Here is a 20,304-nt window from a genome sequence, read left to right as displayed (position 1 = left end):
ACTTTACAAAGTCAAATTTCATTTCTAATGACCATTGCAAAGAATTCATTGAATGACTTACACCAAGCAAGACAAAAACTAGGTTTGAGCAAATGTCACATGATAGTAACTTTAAAGGTTGTGTTCCCGTATATACTATATATGTGAGAAATAGTAAAGAGTATAAATAAAATATGTGATGATTTTTATGATGAGGGAGAGGGCCAGTTCACTCTTATGGTAAGGAGGGAAAGTACATTAAAAAAATAGCCACTATGTATAGGAGTCCAGACACATAGGTAACAATGAGGTCAAATATGTGGGTGGAATTCATTTGATTTATATAATCTACTTTCTTTACAGTGGAGAAGGAACCCGTTGGATTTTCCCCCAGATTTGGTGCATGTTCTTTTGGTGGTGAAGATCTTGATACTCCTCTTTCACGGGTACACATCTTGAGTCACACCAGATGAGGTAGTTAGTTTTTTAAAGACAAAATATCATATGCATCTCACATATACACCCCCTGTTCCCCTTTCCTTCAATGTATCCCCCATGTATGAAAACATCAATGTACCATTTGGGGTATTTCAAGTAGTCTTGGGGGAAAAAACATCCCAAGAAAAAACATCAGTCTACAAGTGTGTGTGCATGCATGTGCTTATGTGTGTGTGTGTGTGTGTGTGTGTGTGTGTGTGTGTGTGTGCACGCGTGCATATGATGTAAATGTGTGTATGGATGTGCATAGGTATTCACACATATAGACTAAATGTGCACATTTATGCTAGATGTGTCACATACATGTTTACTAACTTTAATTTGCTTCAATACTATCCATAAAAATGCCACTCAAATTGTCTTACCATTTTACCAAAATACTTTCATATGCATATGATGTGAATGTGTGTATGGATGTGCATAGGTATTCACACATATAGACTAAATGTGCACATTTATGCTAGATGTGTCACATACATGTTTACTAACTTTAATTTGCTTCAATACTATCCATAAAAATTCCACTCAAATTGTCTTACCATTTTACCAAAATACTTTCATATACAATGTAAGCCAAAATACTTTCATATACCATGTTACCATGAAATTGGATGCCAATGGTTGTATTATAAGCATGCTGCTAAGATAGCTATAGAGAAGTGAAGTTTATGCAAATTGTTTGTGTCTCTATGCGTGTGTGTGTGTGTGTGTGTGTGTGTTTTGAGAGAGAGAGAGAGAGAGAGAGAGGGAGCTAATTTAAACAAATAAATGATGTGTAGATGTTTATATGTGTTAGCATTCTCAATGGGATATTTAGTTGTATTTAATATATCCTTATAAAGACACACATTATAATATGGTTAATCCTCGCAAATGTCAAAATTATATGCATGTAGAATTATATGTGTGTGTGCTCACATATATGCATGTACGTATTTGCGTTTTGAGTGTTTATCTTATAAATACACATATGACGATATAGTTCAAACCCTCTTGAATATGTTAGTATGCATGATGCATCTTTTCATGTATCTGGATGCAAATATCAATGTATTTACATACACATTCACACTTACATACTTTCATACGTAACTATGGAGATGGAGAGTATGTGTACATCTTTATCTCCCTAGGCCTCTCTCTCTCTCTCTCTCTCTCTCTTCATTCAGGATCATGCTTGTATAGAGAAGGTGCTATCATAGTATAAAATAACTAATTGGTGAGAGAACTTTCTTGAGATGAGATACTTACGTCCCGTATCTTTGGACAAGGATGGTAACTCGTATTCTAGGTGTTGTTAGCAATTTCCCTAATAGCACACAGAAACCATATCTTTCTAGTAGTTTCATTTTTGTGAAGATTTAAAAGATTGAAAGACCGGTAAATATTCTTTGTAGAGGTGGAGAATCGGGAAGCAAAGTTGCTTGCTATTGTCACAAAAACTTCATCAAAGAATGTGATGTTCCATGTGAATTCCTTGCTATTGCTTTGCACGCATTGGTTATACTCCTCAAGGGTACAACTCACTCTCTCAATATACATATTGGATGGAATTGTCCAATACAAATCCATGTCTAGCCAACTTTGCATGAGTTTGTTGGTGTTGTTGACAATGCCCTCTACAGCTACACAATTTAGGTTCTCTTTAGAGAATGCATCAAGTATATAATCATGTTGGCTTGCATATCCTTTATGTGAATCTTGTAGCTCAAACAATAAACTATCTTGAGTTAAGAATGTTTGTTTCCATGTTTGGGTTATGCCGCAAGTGCATGTATTCTTAATATACCATCCAGATATCTTGCTATCTACAAAAAGAAAATGCATACGTTAAAAACATAACAAATCAATGTTATCGATATGGATACAAGTGCAATCTCTCTCTCTCTCTCTCTCTCTCTCTCTCTCTCCTCTCTCTCTCTCTCTCTCTCTCTCCCGCTCTCGTGCCAAAAAAGAGAAAAAAAACAACAGAAATGATAAAGAAGGTTGTGAGATCATAACGTTCATCCTTGTGGTAACACTTAATAACTATTGAACTCGTGATAATAGTCTCTAGTGTCCAAATAAAAAGTTATGAGTTTTACCAATTGGTGGTAGGAATATAGCTGGAGCGAGATTGACATGGTTGATACCCTCACCAATGTTTTGTTTGAGAAACCCTTTTGTAAGTTGAAACCAAGTTCTGCTTGCATAGGGGTTGAGAATATCAATGGTGAGACTTTGCACATCAAATGGAAAGTTATGAAAGCCCATTTGACTTGCACATGTGGCATCTATGTTAAGATACCATAGTCTCCTCCAATAGCAATGATGCTCAGAGAGTGTAACATTGATGCATTCTGTGATGCATTGCTCCATTGTGAGAGGTGTGTTTCCCATCAAGGTGATCTTGGATGGCACAGGAGTAGAGGATTCCACACCTATTGCATTTGAGAATTTATCCACGTAATCAGCCCAATGAAAGATCATTTGGAATTCGGCCTACAATTCGGTGTCAGTTAAATATTAAAAGAGGGGCCCCGAGTTAACATATAGCGTGCATACACATACACATACGCTGACAAAGCACAGCAAAAAGGCTAGAAGATCTGGTAATAAATACCTAGAAAGAACTACCCACAGGGTCGACTTTCTTAAGTTCCACAAGCTGGAGGTCGAAAAAGACAAATTTCATGGCGTAGTTTTCTTGACAAATGCTGTCAAAAGTGTTGGTGCCATCTAGAGGGGGAACATAGGAAACAAGCCTGTCGTTTTTGTCAATACATGCACCCACATCTAGCAGCTTGGCAAAGTTTTCATCTCGGGAGAAAGCCACTATCTCCCTTGGAAACTTGTGCTTTGTGCCGGCTTAAGCAGCTGTGCAATCAGGCTGCTCGCCGAGGGAAGTCGCACCGCAGCGAGATAATGGCAAACTTATGAATATGAAGAGCATCGGCAACAACAACAACATATGATCATTATACAAATATCTTATCAACTGCAGGCATTGTGCCTGTCAGCCGCGTTGCCGCAGTACGTACTCGGCCTCGGCCACCTCAATACTATAACTGATGTCGACGATCTCCAGCTCTTGCAGCTTCTGTAGCCTAATATTCCTTTCCAACTTTTGTCTTCTAATGAGTGGTGAGTTCTCACGGCGGCGACCAGTATAATATGAAAGTAGAGGGGTGGGAGTTCAAGAAGATGATATAGTAATAGCCCTGTTTGTGCTTAGCACAACCAAAGGTGAGGGAGTTTTTAGAGGTACCCACTACTTGCCAACATGGGACGAAGAATTGCTAAGATATACATCAGCAACAAATAATGGGAGTATGCACATGGTTGCATACCAAAGGTAGAGTAATCTTATACCTAAACCAAATTGTAATTTTTTTTGTGTGTTATCTTTAATTTGTATTTGATAAAATATATTTTCCTATTTTGCCGTGCCTTTCCTTTAACTCTATGTGGCCAAAGAGTCGTCACTTTCGTACGCGTCACATTGACGAGCGTAGAACCACCATGGATTGTGTCATCATGGGCAACTTTGACACACACGGTGATGAAGCCAGGTACTGTGCAACTATTGAAAAGATACAAAAGGTTAATTTTAGAACGTTTCATACCTTCATCTTCAAGTGCAAGCTAGTGGTTTGAAAATGTGTCTAAACGACATGAGAATGGCCTCTACATAGTGGACTCTAGTGTGCATCACACAGGGAGGTATGACAATTTAGTTTTAGAACGTTTCATACCTTCATCTTCAAGTGCAAGCTAGTGGTTTGAAAATGTGTCTAGACGACATGAGAATGGCCTCTACATAGTGGACTCTAGTGTGCATCAGACAGGGAGGTATGACAATTTAGTTTTACCGCGCAATTTTGCGCAGGTGAGTGGCATGTATCTTTTTTATTCTTATCTGCTTTTAGCATTAAGTATACCAATGTTTCTCACTTTGAGATTCTCTTTTATAGGCCATCCATATCCCAACAATCCACCAACCAAAACTTTGGTTTGTAATTTTCGTAACTCCTTAGGGGAGAACCATTTTTTTCACTAATAAAGTGGAGACCATCTTCCACCCTCTTCCACCTCTGACTTTGGATGAGGTGGAGATAGAGGAGGGGGAGGTCAATGAATGAAGTTCGACGGCGGTAAATCTTAGCAAAGATGATTGTCATGATGATGAAGATGATGAGATGGAGGATGACAAATTCAAAAATGATGCAGCCAACGCATCCACAAACGACAATTCCGTTTCTCTCTTTATTGATTTAGGATCTATGGGCTTAGAATCGGATGATGCCTCATGTAGGGATCTTTTGGAAGATCATACATAAACATTTTGCAGTTGTGAAGTTTTTTGGTCGTGTAATCCATTCATCTATCTCTTCCCCCTCTTCCTCTCTCTAATTTTGTGAATATGCTCAATTATGCTAATCAAGTGATAGTGATTATTTTAGTTGTAACCAAGTATAATCTTATTATCACCTCCCCCCCCCCCCCCCCCCCCCCCTCTCTCTCTCTCTCTCTCTCTCTCTCTCTCTCTCTCTCTCTCTCTCTCTTTTCTTTTTAACTTTCAAAATTTCATACAATATTTTTAAATTTTTATTGAGAGGAGGGAAATACCAAAATTTGGGGGCGGGGCGAGGGGGGGGGGGGGGGGGGGGGGGATGTTTAAGCCAGAATTTGAAAGTTTAGGCGCTAAATTTTTTGTCGGAAATAAATACGGTAATACAAACAGCAATATCTGAGGTAATAAACGAGGAAAAAATCACGGTAATAGTTTAAATAGAAATAAATACCCCCCCCCCCCCCCCCCCCCCCCCCCGCCCTCCTCTCTCTTCCTTCTCCAGCTGAGTTTGGCCCTTCTCTCTATAAAACGTGATAAAACAGTGCCGTAATAAACACTTAAAGATTTTCATATTGATTTTGAGTAGAAGACCCTTAAAAATTGAAATACAATTGAGGGTGTCAAAATACAAATCAACAAAACTTAACAATGATTCACCACATGGATGAGAAATAAGCGCTATACAAAACACTAACTACGCTCCCCTTAACACAAATTAATCACTACGAACAAGATTAATTCTTAAAAATAGAATTTGCACCAATTATGAATCTTACAAGAAAACCACATACACATGCTCTGTTTCTTCACCATGACTTGAACTGCCGCATGATCGTTCTCGCTCTGATATCATGTTGACTAAATGAGAGAGAGAGAGAGAGAGAGAGAGAGAGAGAGAGAGAGAGAGAGAGAAGAGACACACCATGTACACTCTCAAAGAGTGATTCATATTGAAGATAAGATTCGTATATATGGGTGAGACCAAGTTGAGTAGAGTGAGCCATATATAGCTCCAATCCAACACACTTTACAAAGTCAAATTTTATTTCTAATGACCATTGCAAAGAAGTCATTGAATGACTTACACCAAGCAAGACAAAATCTAGGTTTGAGCAAATTTCACATGATAGGAACTTTTAAAGGTTGTGTTCCCTTATATACTGTATATGTGAGAAATAGTAAAGAGTATAGATAAAATAGGTGATGATTTTTATGATGAGGGAGTGGGCCAGATGCTATTGATCTAGATGGATTTTCACTCTTAAAGTGTTCACTCTTATGGTAATGAAGGTAAGTACATAAAAAAATAGCCATTATGCATAGGAGTCCAGATACACACATAAAAATGAGGTCAAATATGTGGGTGGAATTCATTTGATTGATATAATCTATTTTGTTTATAGTGGAGAAGGAACAAGTTGGATTTTCCCCATATTCAGTGCATGTTCTTTTGGTGGTGGAGATCTTGATCCTCCTCTTTCACGGGTACACATCTTGAGTTAGACAAGATGAGGTAGTTATTTTTTTAAAGACAAAATATCATGTGCATCTCACATATACACCTCCGGTTCCCCTTTCCTTCAATGTATCCCCATGTATGAGAATATCAATGTACCATTTGGGGTATTTCAAGTAGTCTTGGGGGTGTACAAGTGTGCATGCCTCCTAAAGATCTCAAATTTGTTTTCAAACTCCTAGATGACATGGTGATATATACTACATTGTACGTATATGCAATGGACTATTTTTGAAGAGTCTCTTATAATTTTCAGATGACAAAACTAGCAGATTAACTAATAAAAACATGTACAATTAAGATTTGAGGATACATATACTTGCTACATATCCCAAGAAAAAACATTTGTACAAGTGTGTGTGCATGTGCTTAGGTGTGTGTGTGTGTGTGCACGCGCGCGTGCATATGATGTGAATGCGTGTATGGATGTGCATAGGTATTCACACATACAGACTGAATGTTCACATTTATGCTAGATGTGTCACATACATGTTTACTAACTTTATTTTTCTTCCATACTATCCATAAAAATGCCACTCAAATTGTCTTACCATTTTACCAGAATACTTTCATACGCAATTGATAATTGAAAAAAGTATGAGATAAGGATAATGAAGGTGGAAGGAGCAATATAAGCCACAACGGGCATGTTAGTGGCCACTACAAGACCTTGCAATCCCGTTAACGCAATTGCAAAGGGCACTGCAGTAGTAAGACGCCCTAACAAATCTTGTGGTTGAAGCCCAAAAGCCATGAAGGAGAAAGCAACACATGCTACTGTTGGAAGTATAAGCTTTACAAAGTAGAACATACAAGTAGCTAAACCATGTGAACATGAGACTAATGGTTGTATCATAAGCATGCTGCTAAGATAGATATAGAAAAGTGAAGTTTATGCAAATTGTGTGTGGCTCTATGCACGTGTGTGTGTTTTGCGAGAGAGAGAGAGAGAGAGAGAGAGAGAGAGAGAAGAGAGAGAGAGAGAGAGAGAGAGAGAGAGAGGTAAATCTTAGCAAAGATGATTGTCATAATGGTGACGATGATGAGATGGAGGATGACAAATTCAAAGATGATGCAGCCAACGCATCCACAAACGACAATTCCGTTTCTCTCTTTATTGATTTAGGATCTATGGGCTTAGAATCGGATGATGCCTCATGTAGGGATCTTTTGGAAGATGATTCATAAACATTTTGCAGTTGTGAAGTTTTTTGGTCGTGTAATCCATTCATCTATCTCTTCCCCCTCTTCCTCTCTCTAATTTTGTGAATATGCTCAATTATGCTAATCAAGTGATAGTGATTATTTTAGCTGTAACCAAGTATAATCTAATTATCACCTCCCCCCTCGCTCTCTCTCTCTCTCTCTGTCTCTCTCTCTCTCTCTTTTCTTTTTAAATTTCAAAATTTCATACAATATTTTTTAATTTTTATTGCGAGGAGGGAAATACAAAAAATTTGGGGGGCGGGGGGGGGGGTGATGTTTAAGCCATAATTTGAAAGTTTAGGCGCTAATTTTTTGTCGGAAATAAATGCGGTAATACAAACGGCAGTATCTGAGGTAATAACAAAATGCGGTAATAAACAGCTGAGGAAAAACGCGGAAAAAATCACGGTAATAGTTTAAATAGAATAAATACCCCCCCCCCCCCCCCCTCTCTTCCTTCTCCAGCTGAGTTTGGCCTTCTCTCTATAAAACGTGATAAAACAGTGCCGTAATAAACACTTAGAGATTTTCATATTGATTTTGAGTAGAAGACCCTTAAAATTGAAATAAAATTGAGGGTGTCAAAATACAAATCAGCAAAAGTTAACAGTGATTCACCACATGGATGAGCAATAAGCGCTATACAAAACACTAACTATGCTCCTCTTAACACAAATTAATCACTACGAACAAGATTAATTCTTAAAAATAGAATTTGCACCAATTACGAATCTTACAAGAAAACCACATACACATGCTTTGTTTCTTCACCATGAGTTGAATTGCCGCATGATCGTTCTCGCTCTGATATCATGTTGACTAAATGAGTAAGAGAGAGAGAGAGAGAGAGAGAGAGAGAGAGAGAGAGAGAGAGAGAAGAGACACACCATGTACACTCTCAAAGAGTGATTCATATTGAAGATAAGATTCGTATATATGGGTGAGACCAAGTTGAGTAGAGTGAGCCATATATAGCTCCAATCCAACACACTTTACAAAGTCAAATTTTATTTCTAATGACCATTGCAAAGAAGTCATTGAATGACTTACACCAAGCAAGACAAAATCTAGGTTTGAGCACATTTCACATGATAGGAAATTTTAAAGGTTGTGTTCTCTTATATACTGTATATGTGAGAAATACTAAAGAGTATAGATAAAATAGGTGATGATTTTTATGATGAGGGAGTGGGCCAAATGCTATTGATCTAGATGGATTTTCACTCTTAAAGTGTTCACTCTTATGGTAATGAAGGTAAGTACATAAAAAAATAGCCATTATGCATAGGAGTCCAGATACACACATAAAAATGAGGTCAAATATGTGGGTGGAATTCATTTGATTGATATAATCTATTTTTTTTATAGTGGAGAAGGAACACGTTGGATTTTCCCCATATTCGGTGCATGTTCTTTTGGTGGTGGAGATCTTGATCCTCCTCTTTCACGGGTACACATCTTGAGTCAGACGAGATGAAGTAGTTACTTTTTTTTAAAGACAAAATATCATGTGCATCTCACATATAAACACTCCGGTTCCCCTTTCCTTCAATCATGCCTCTTAAAGATCTCAAATTTGTTTTCAAATTCCTAGATGACATGGTGATATATACTACATTGTACGTATATGCAATGGACTATTTTTGAAGAGTCTCCTATAATTTGCAGATGACAAAACTTGCAGATTAACTAATAAAAACATGTACAAATAAGATTTGAGGATACATATACTTGCTACATATCCCAAGAAAAAACATTTGTACAAGTGTGTGTGCATGTGCTTAGGTGTGTGTGTGTGTGTGTGCACGTGCGCGCATATGATGTGAATGCGTGTATGGATGTGCATAGGTATTCACACATACAGGCTGAATGTGCACATTTATGCTAGATGTGTCACATACATGTTTTCTAACTTTATTTTTCTTCCATACTATCGATAAAAATGCCACTCAAATTGTCTTACCATTTTACCAGAATACTTTCATACGCAATTGATAATTGAAAAAAGTATGAGATAAGGATAATGAAGGTGGAAGGAGCAATGTAAGCCACAACGGGCATGTTAGTGGCCACTACAAGACCTTGCAATCCCGTTAACGCAATTGCAAAGGGCACTGCAATAGTAAGACGCCCTAACAAATCTTGTGGTTGAAGCCCAAAAGCTATGAAGGATAAAGCAACACATGCTACTGTTGGAAGTATAAGCTTTACAAAGTAGAACATACAAGTGCTAAACCATGTCAACATGAGACTAATGGTTGTATCATAAGCATGCTACTAAGATAGATATAGAAAAGTGAATTAGTTTCATGCAAATTGTGTGGTGGCTCTAGCATGTGTGTGTGTTTTGGCATAGAGAAGAGAGAGAGAGAGAGAGGTAAATCTTAGCAAAGATGATTGTCATGATGATGAAGTTGAGAGATGAGGATGAAAAATTCAAAGATGATGTAGCCAACGCATCCACAAACGACAATTCCGTTTCTCTCTTTATTGATTTAGGATCTATGGGCTTAGAATCGGATGATGCCTCATGTAGGGATCTTCTGGAAGATGATTCATAAATATTTTGCAGTTGTGAAGTTTTTTGGTCGTGTAATCTATTCATCTATCTCTTCCCCCTCTTCCTCTCTCTAATTTTGTGAATATGCTCAATTATGCTAATCAAGTGATAGTGATTATTTTAGTTGTAACCAAGTATAATCTAATTATCACCTCCCCCCCCTGCTCTCTCTCTCTCTCTCTCTCTCTCTCTTTCTCTTTCTTCTTTCTAAATTTCAAAATTTCATACAATATTTTTTTAATTTTTATTGAGAGGAGGGAAATACAAAAAATTTGGGGGCGGGCGGGGGGGGGGGGGGGGGGTGATGTTTAAGCCATAATTTTAAAGTTTAGGCGCTAAATGTTTTGTCGAAATAAATGCGGTAATACAAACGGCAATATCTGAGGTAATAAACGCGGAAAAATCATGGTAATAGTTTAAATAGAATAAATAACCCCCCCCCCCCCCCCATCCCTTCCTTCTCCAGTTGACTTTGCCCTTCTCTCTATAAAACGTGATAAAACAGTGCCGTAATAAACACTTAGAGATTTTCATATTGATTTTGAGTAGAAGACCCTTAAAAATTGAAATAAAATTGACGGTGTCAAAATACAAATCAGCACTACTTTAAAAATGTACACAAATAAATGATGTGTAGATGTTTATATGTGTTAGCATTCTTAATGTGATATTTAGTTGTATTGAATATATCCTTATAAAGACACACATAATTATATGGTTAATCCTTGCAAATGTCAATTATATGCATGTAGAATTATATGTGTGTATGCTCACATATATGCATGTGCGTATTTTTGTTTTGAGTGTTTATCTTATAAATACACTGACGACTATATGGTTCAAACCCTCTTGAATATGTTAGTAATCATGATGCGTCTTTTCGTGTTTATGCATGCACATATCAATGTATTTACATAAACATTCACACTTACATTCTTTCATAAGTAAGTATGGAGAGGGAGAGTATGTGTACATCTTTATCTCCCTCCCTCTCTCTCTCTCTCTCTCTCTCTCTCTCCCTCTCCTCTCTCTCTCTCTCTCACCTCTCTTCTATTCATACAGGATTGTGCTTATATAGAGAAGGTGCTTAGATAGTATAAAATAACTAATTGGTGAGAGAACTTCCTTGAGATGAGATACTTATGTCTTGTATCTTTGGACAAGGATGGTAACTCGTATATATAGGTGTTCTTAGGTTGGCAACTGCTCTAATAGCACACGGAAACCATATCTTACTAGTAGTTTCATTTTTGTGAAGATTTAAAAGATTGAAAGACCGTCAATATTCTTTGTAGAGGTGGAGAATTTGGAAGCAGAGTTGTTTGCTATGGTCACAAAATGGGTGTGTGCATGATCAAGAGTACCCAGTTTTGACAGTTAGGTGGAAAGTGTGACACTCAAGGTGTTCAACACATTTGTCTACACCTCGTATGCTAGAATGGCCAACTAGGACTAAGATGCTATAATATACCCTTGGAGAATGAAAAAATGCCAATTTTTTAATCTTTGATAAATTTTTGACCCTAAGATGTACGCTAAGGATAATCCAAAGGTTGCACATAAGTAGAATGGATAAAAGATAAGCTTATGGAGCCTAACAACACACAATATTTTTTATGTGGGCTCCTTGTACCACAAACTATAATATATATCAAATCCATGAGAAAATAATAATTATTTTATTTATTATAATTTTTAAAAGAGTCGAATTTCGATATTTATTGATATTCTATATAAATTTTTCAACGAAGATCTTTCAAAATTCAACCATTAAAATAGTTTTTTCATCTCACCACATTTTTCATAACTATATCTATCCAATGACAGTAGGATCTTGAGAAATTAGCATATATTTTGTGTAGAAATAGTGATGTAAGAATTGTTGAAATTTTTCACAAAGATAATTACCAATAATTTAAAGAACTAAGCAAAAAAATTCCAATAATTCAAAATATTCTCTTTAAGCATATGCAAGATTCATGTGCAAGTTTATTTCAAAATTAAGTAAGTGACAAGAGACCTATATAAGAATCTATCTTAAGATCACAAGTCAAACCAAGAGATTCCTTACACATAGAAAGTACTATCTTCTTTAGTTTGTTTACAAATTGGGCCTTTTTGGTGTGTTAGTACTTATGCCTTTTATGTGGCCATCACATTCTTGGCTCTTAGAAATGAGTATAGCTAGGGTTTCATGCAATAACGTTTGCATAAAAAGATTTCTTTTTTGCACTCTAAAGCTGCATAAACTACCAAAATTGGGTACACCTGATCTTGCAATCACCCAAATCTTCATCAAAGATTGTCATATTTCATGTGCATTCCTTGCCATTGCTTTGCACGCATTGGTTATACTCCTCAAGGGGAGAACTCACTCTCTCAATATACATATTGGCTAGAATAGTTCAGTTCTGCTTGCATAGGGGTTGAGAATATCAATGGTGAGACTTTTCACATCAAATGTAAAGTTATGAAAGTCCATTTGACTTGCACATGTGGCATCTATGTTAAGATACTGTAGTCTCCTCCAACAGCAATGATGCCCGCAGAGTGTAACATTGAGGAATTCTATGATGCATTGCTGCATTGTGAGAGGTGTGTTTCCCATCAAGGTGATCTTGGATGGCATAGGAGTAGGGGATTCGATCCCATGTAGATTAAACCCTCAACTAGACGAAGAGGGACACCCAAACATTGTCACAACACGCCTGCAATTGAGGGTTGTTATCGTAGAGATAACTACAAGTCCCATCCACATCCATTGCATTTGAGAACTCATCCATGTAATCAAGCCAATGGAAGATCATTTGGGATTTGGCCTGCAATTCCGTATCAGTTAAATATTAAAAGAGGACCCCGGAGTTAACATATAGCGTGCATACACACCCACATATGCTAACAAAGCACTACAAAAAGGCTAAAAGAGCTGGGTATAAATAGCTGGGTCGACGTTCTCAAGTTCCACAAGCTAGAGGTTCAAAAATATGAATTTCATGGCGTAGTTTTCTTCACAAATGTTGTCAAAAGTGTTGGTGCCGTCCAGCGGGGGAACGTAGGAAAGGAGCGTGTCATTTCTGTTAATAGAGGCACCCACATCCAGCAGCCTGGCAAAGTTTTCTATGTACCCTCAAAACTTGCACTTTGTCCCGGCTAAAGTAGTTGTGCCATCGGGCTGCTCGTCGAGGGAAGCGCACCATAGCCAACTAATGGCAGGCTTATGAATATGATGAGCATCAGGAGCAGCATCAACATATGATTATTATACAAATATCTTATCAATTGTAGGTGCTGCGCCTGCCGGCCGTGCTACTGAAGTATGTACTGGGCCTCGGCCACCTCAATACTACAAGTCATGTTGATGATCTCCAGCTCCAACAGCCTAATATTCCTTTCCAACTTTTGTCTTCTAATGAGCGGTGAGTTCTCACGGTGGCGACCAACATAATATGAAAGTAGAGGGGTGGGAGTTCAAGAAGATGATATTGCACCAACTAGGGATTATAGTAATAGCCCTGCTTGTGCTCATCACAACCAAAGGCGAGGGATTTTTTAGAGGTACCCACTACTTGCCAACATGGGACAAAGAATTGCTAAGATATACATCAGCAACAAAGAATGGGAGTATGAACGTGGTTGCGTACCAAAGGTAGAGTACTCATATACCTAAACCATATGTAATGTATAGTTTTGTGTCTTATCTTTAATTTCTATTTGATAAAAGATATTATTCCTAATTTATAGTGCCCTTCTTTTAACTCTATGTGGTCAAAGGGTCGTCACTTCTGTAGGCACCACATTGACGGCGTAGACCACCACCATGGATTGTGCCAAATAGGCAACTTGACACATACGATGATGAAGCCAGGTACTGTGGAACTATTGAAAGGATACTACTAAAGGTTAATTTTAGAACCTTTCATACCTTCATCTTCAAGTGCAAGTGGTTTGCAAATCTGTCTAGGTGACATGAGACTGGTCTCTACATGGTGGAGACGTTGTGTGTGTATCACACATGGAGTATTATGTAATATGACAATTTAATTTTACGCCGCAATCGCAATTGAGAGTAGGTGAGGAGAGTGGCATTTATCTTTTTTATACTTATTTTCTTGTAGCATTAATTTATACCAATGTTACTCACTTACTTAGAGCTTCTCTTTTATAGGTCATCCATATCCCAGCAATCCACCAACCAAAACTTTGGTTTGTAATTTCGTAACTCCTTTGATAGGGGAGAATCATTTTTTCCACAAGTGGAATAAGAATAGTGGAGACCATCTTCCACCCTCTTCCACCTCTGACTTTGGATGAGGTGGAGACAGAGGAGAGGGAGGTCAATGAATCAAGTTCGCGGTGGCGGAAAATCTTAGTGAAGATGATTGTCATGATGATGAGATGATGAGATGGAGGATGAGACATATTTCAAAGATGGATGAAGCCAATGCATCCACAAACAACAATTCCATTTCTCTTTTTATTGATTTAGGAGAGCCTTGGGCTTAGAAATCGGAATGATTCCTCTTGTAGGGATCTTTTGGAAGATGTTTCATAAACATTTTGCAGTTGTGAGGTTTTTTGGTGTTGTAATCCATTATCTAATCTTCTCCTCTTCTTCTCTCTAATTTTTGTGAACATGCACAAGATGGTTAATCAAGTGACAGTGATTATTTTAGCTATGTAAACAAGTGTAGTCTTACTAGCCACCTCCCCCCCCCCCCCCCCCCCCTCTCGCTCCCCCCACCACCCCCCCCCCCCCCCCCCCCCCCCTCCTACCTACCCACCCCCCCCCCCCCCCCCCCCCCCCCCCCTCGACTCTCTCTCTCTTTTCTTTTTAAATTTGAAAATTTCATTATTACAATATCTTTTTATTTTTATTGAGAGGAGGGAAACACCAAAATTTGAAGGGGGAAGGGGGGATGTTTAAGCCAGAATTTGAAAGTTTAGGCTCTAAATTTTACATCGGAAATAAATGTGGTAATACAAGAGATAATATCTCAGGTACTCAAGGTTGCATCTTATTCCACTAAATAATGTAATTTATACCAAATAAAATCGTCATTATTTGTGTAATCTCGTATAATACGTGGTATTTTTGAGTAATTTCGATTCTTTTGATCGATACTCTATCGATCAATAGTCTTTAGATTGAAACAATACTATATCATTCGATACCGTTATCGATCGATATGGTAGTCCATTAAAAAAAAAAAACGTCATTCCTCGATACGTTTTCGATCGATATCTCTGTCACTCTCTCTCTCTCTCTTTCTCTCTTTAGCTCACACTCTCTAGCTCTCTCTCTCTCTCTCTCTCTCTCTCTCTCTCTCTCAATCATTTTTCGAGTAGGTCAGCTTCGTGGATTGGTGAGCATCTTTTCTCTTCACGTTCATATTTTTATTATAAAAAATAACTTAAATTGTATTTCATGTGATTGTATAACATCATGTGTCTCTGATACGCCTTTGGGCCTTCTTAGTCACATAACAATTTAAAATTTAGGGTATAGAAATTACTATGGGTTGTCTGATTTTATATCTTACTCCCATAGTAATCTAAAACAAAATTAGAGAACATTAACTCTTGTTGTGATATGCTTTGCAACACTCTTACTTGAGTCAATGTTCTAGGAATTTAGATAACACCGTACATTGTTTTGATATGCTTGTTGGCACTCATACTTTGTAAGGTGTTTTAGGTAACCATTAGATAGCACTTGCAATTTGTTTGATTTGTCTCACGAGACTCTTACTTTGTACAATGCTTTAGGTAAAATAAGATCCAATGAAATGTGAGCTTACAAAAAACCATACTTCTTCCTGTGTTTGAGCCTTGGTTCTTACAATGGAAGAAGTTACTCCTAGACACGATCTGTTCGAATAAATTTGTTATCTAGTGGGTCATTAAGCTATATACTTTTCAATATATGTATTCATGGACCACATGATTTGTAGATCTACATTGTAGATCTGTATAATGAGAAAAGTGTAATCTTTAAACTACTTTCCACGTCACGATCTTCGGTTCTTACAACGGGAGGAGTTTCTCTCAGACACGATTTGTGGAAGAAAATCCTTTATCTGATGAGCTACTGATTTTTAAAGTGTGATTGTTCGACGTCTGGATCAAATGTTTATTCTTTGCTTTTACAACGGGAATAAAACCCCTACGTCTAGTGCTTAGGATTTGCTTAGATCCTTACAATGAGAGAGATACACATGTGACACCATGTTTTACGTAGTTCTTTGTCATTTGTAAAATAATGTATATTTGTATGACTTCATCACATTCCTATTGATAGCATCTCATACATGCGAGGCTTTTGATTCAAAAAATCATAACATATTTTTTTATGATATGAAAAAATCATAATTAACATCATGCATAATTGTGTGGACATTCTTGTGTATGTTAATCATAAATTACATTCAAGTGGACTTGTGGTTTAAGGTGATTGCTTCATGGTTGTGTTGCAAAAAATGACTAGAATGTGTTGCATTACATGTCACTTATACTGATGAGAAGTTATAGTTTTTTGTTTCTTAATTTTAGCTTCTACGCACATCATGGGTACTATAGGCAAGATAACGAAAGTTGAGCACAAATATGTTGAAGAATTTGTATGCACTCATCTTTATGGATTACGAAGTGATCGCCTCCAGGAAGTCTTGCAAGAGTCCTCATAAAAATCATTTTGGGATGAGTTATGTAGTGCTACATATGCAACATTAGTTGCAAAATTTCATAGTGCTTCAGGTGGGATTGAAGTCTTTATAGGTGGTCAGCTGGCCCACGATGTGAGTCGAATCATAGGGCAAGTTTGCAGAGTTGCAGAAACCCTTGACAAGCAAATTAAAGGGAAGTCTGGCTTCATGGACCGCATGAAGGAAGTAGAGGTCCTCTATAGAAGCATGAAGCAACAGGGAAAGAGACCGCGCATAGAAGAGCCCAAGGATGTACCCGAAGTGCTTGCCACTTTGGAAGTACCAATCTCTAGCAATGTCCCAATGCCGCCCAACATGGGAAGTTTAAACCCATGCAACCTCATCATCATGCGCATCGGTTTGCATTGGATTTACACAAATTGAAAGCATTGGAGAAGGCAGATACAGCATGGTCACGAAGGTGAAAGTCAATCATGATACCTTCACATATGAATTTTACATTGGCAAGCTATTCAAGGGTGATGTCCAGAAGAGTGCCCATGACATAGTGCTGTATGAGGCCACAATTATGAATATCACTCATAGTGGAATCATTGCTGCTCTGGGATTGGCAAGACACGCCACATGAGCTTCCACCCTCATCTTCAAGATGTGGAATGGTGGAAACCTCGACCACTGGCTAGAGAGACTCAAAAAGGAGGGGAAGAATGTGGCCATGAGCAAGGGTTTCAAAGACGTCGAGGGGATTGTTGAAGCCGTAAAGTAGAATATATGGCCTATCATTAATGGATTGCTTTGAACCTTCATCTTTTTTCACGCAAATAACATCACTCACAATGATGCTCATGGAAGTAATATCTTGCTGCATTTTGGTATCGTTGCAGTATATGTGGGCGTATGTGATTGGGGTAGTGCAACCTTGTTCCCCACAGAGAACACAGTTTTGAAGTTTCTAGATCTTCTCCCATGGACAAGGGAAACCTGGAGCAAGAGATATTGGTAGGTGGCTCTCGAATGTATATCCACAAATCCTCCAGTCTACACGCATAGCCAAGATATCTACTCCCTTTGTAAATTCATTCAAGAACTCCTTAAATATTTACCTAAGGATGATGACACTAATTATATCGCTTTCCTCAAATGCTTTCAGGAAGTCTTGTGCACTTGTGTATCTCCGAATCCCACCCACCGCAAGTCCTCACATGATCTCCTTAGCATGGTACAAGGCATTAAGCGTGTTGTCTGCACGCTCTTAGATAGTGCAGACTTGAGACCATCCAATGATTGAAATCATACCTTGTAATTTGAGAATGTGTCTATACTTTGCAATGAAACAGTTTTGTCTTGTCTCATGTCCATTGTCTTGAAATTTCATGCTATTTTATTACATTGGTGTTGTCAAAGTGATGAGAGAGAAGTGAATTTTAAAATTGTGTATGTTGAACATTGATTGTACCATTGATTGCATTTGAGCCCATTGTTTCTCCACGAGTTGCATGATCTATGTTCTCTCCCTTGCACTGTAGTGGTTGTATCCTTTGGTTTGATGCAGCGCCTCAGACATGATGCAATACACCTTACCAATGAAAAAATTATATGTGTCCACAACCCTTAGTACTTCCACATAGGGCTTACTAACCCCAAAAAGTTTGTCAATGTTCCGCCAAAAGAGAAGAGATTGCACAAAGGACACACATTTTTGAGCTTCTTCGTGGTGGCTTGGATACTTACTGAGACAAGACTCCCAATGAAAATCTACAACAGTTTCTGTAAGAGCCGCTTGCACTTCAATGAGATCATTCAAAACATAGTATGCTGTAGCGAATTCTGTGGCACATAAAATTCGAAGTGCTTTATTCGGAGACTTGGAGTGAAATAAAGCATATGTAAACAGATGTTCCCGTATAAACTTGACTACGTGATTGGTGTCAATAAGGACCTATTTTATGAACGATAATCTACCAATATCCTTTGGGAGTAAATTTAGGGTGTGTGCTATGCATCCAAGTCATGTATTTTCTGAGTACTTTTCCATAATGTCTAAATCCACTCCTTTGTAGTTGGAAGCATTATCTCTAACAACAACTGTCACATTCTTTGATGCACCCAGTTGAGTGATAGCTCGCTCATATGCCTTTTTCAAGTAGAGAGATGTCTTCTCTTTCATTGAGGTATTAATGGCCTCTAGAAACATTGCACCTTTGGGACAAATTACCATGACATTAATCAATGGTTTTTTCTGACAGTTGGTCCATCCATCAAGCACTATGGTACAACCAAACGCTGGAACAAAGTCAAGCACCGTTCGCTTGAGAATCGCTTTTGTACTGCTCTTGACTTTGTCCACATACCCTGTTCGCATTTTATTATAATCAGGATACATGAATTCTTTTTTGCAATTGACATTAGTGCATCTTTGAAACTAGGATTTCTTATGACATGAAATGGGATTCCACAAGCCATGAAGGCTTGTGTCCACTATAGATGCAATTCGAGCATGTCCTTTTGAATGAATGCTGCGTGTAGAATCCCAGGCGTAGTGGCTTTGCTGGATGTCCCGGGACTTGCATCCATCCCTCGCATGGAACCATTTGGAAAAGTGTAAGGACTTTGAGGTGTTCGGGTTGTTCCCATTGAAGGTCCTTGGCTAGCTCGCACATCCTCTTGATCATCACTCACTTCTTCTATTGAGGTGGTCCGCGGCAGGCAACAAGAAGAGTGGCCTCTAAGCACCCTTGTAGGCTCCCGTGTTGCTCAATTGGGTTGGGGTTGGAAAAAACAACAAACACACACACAAACCCGCAACCTAACCCTACACAAATTTTGGGCACCACCTAGTTTTGGATGCGCACTAGGATGCGTAAAAGAGAGAGAGAGAGAGAGAGAGAGAGAGAGAGAGAGAGAGAGAGATAGGACTTTTCGTAGTAGGTTAGTGTTAGTAAATTAGTAGAGTTAGTTATTTTATTGATTTACAAATGGAATTGGATATTTACAATGGGAGTATCCAAGTAGGATACAAATAAGGAAGAAAAAACTCTTAATAGGTAAGAAAACATGGATTTCTTACAATGTTGATTCTCCAAGTGTCTTGAGTAGGGTCAATTTTGACGCTTGTTGACGGTCCACTAGCTTTGACGGTACGTTTTTTTCACTCTTGACCTTCCTTTGGGAGCCAAGGTAATTGAATATGAGTAATCAATCACCATGATGCTGTCTTTCAAGAGAAGAGGCTGAATTTTATGGTTTTTTGATAGATATGGGTAATATGGATGAGGAAAAATGAGACTAGGTGCTCAATTTTGGAATGGAAGTGTGTGTAGGAAACATGAGTTCACCATGGTTTCTCTTATTCTTCAAGGTTTAGAAGAAGGTGAGTAGGGTGCAGAGAGGAGTGGTGAGAGAGGTGGGGATGATGAGTGGAGAGGTGTGTGTGAAAGAGGAAAATGATAAAGTGGAAGAGGGAGTGTGGCTGCATAGCATGGGCAAATTGGGGTCCACCAATAAAATCCTAGCTCACATCTCGTAGCTCAAAAAAATATGGAAAAATATG

General features: G+C 38.1%; 3 pseudogenes; all 3 read right to left on the bottom strand.

Annotated features, from left to right (window-relative positions):
• Window positions 1-1,724: 1,724 nt before the first annotated feature.
• LOC147434316 (uncharacterized) lies at window positions 1,725-2,304 on the bottom strand (annotated as a pseudogene).
• A 225-nt stretch (window positions 2,305-2,529) lies between these two features.
• On the bottom strand, window positions 2,530-7,080 carry LOC147434315 (uncharacterized; annotated as a pseudogene).
• A 5,407-nt stretch (window positions 7,081-12,487) lies between these two features.
• Window positions 12,488-19,116, bottom strand: LOC147434314 (uncharacterized; annotated as a pseudogene).
• Window positions 19,117-20,304: the final 1,188 nt, after the last annotated feature.

Source organism: Adiantum capillus-veneris, chromosome 19 (assembly GCF_014529385.1).
Source record: "Adiantum capillus-veneris isolate H3 chromosome 19, ASM1452938v2, whole genome shotgun sequence".
Taxonomy (NCBI): Eukaryota; Viridiplantae; Streptophyta; class Polypodiopsida; order Polypodiales; family Pteridaceae; genus Adiantum; species Adiantum capillus-veneris.
Note: the sequence above shows the minus strand (reverse complement) of the source record. Positions and strands in the feature narration are given on the sequence as shown.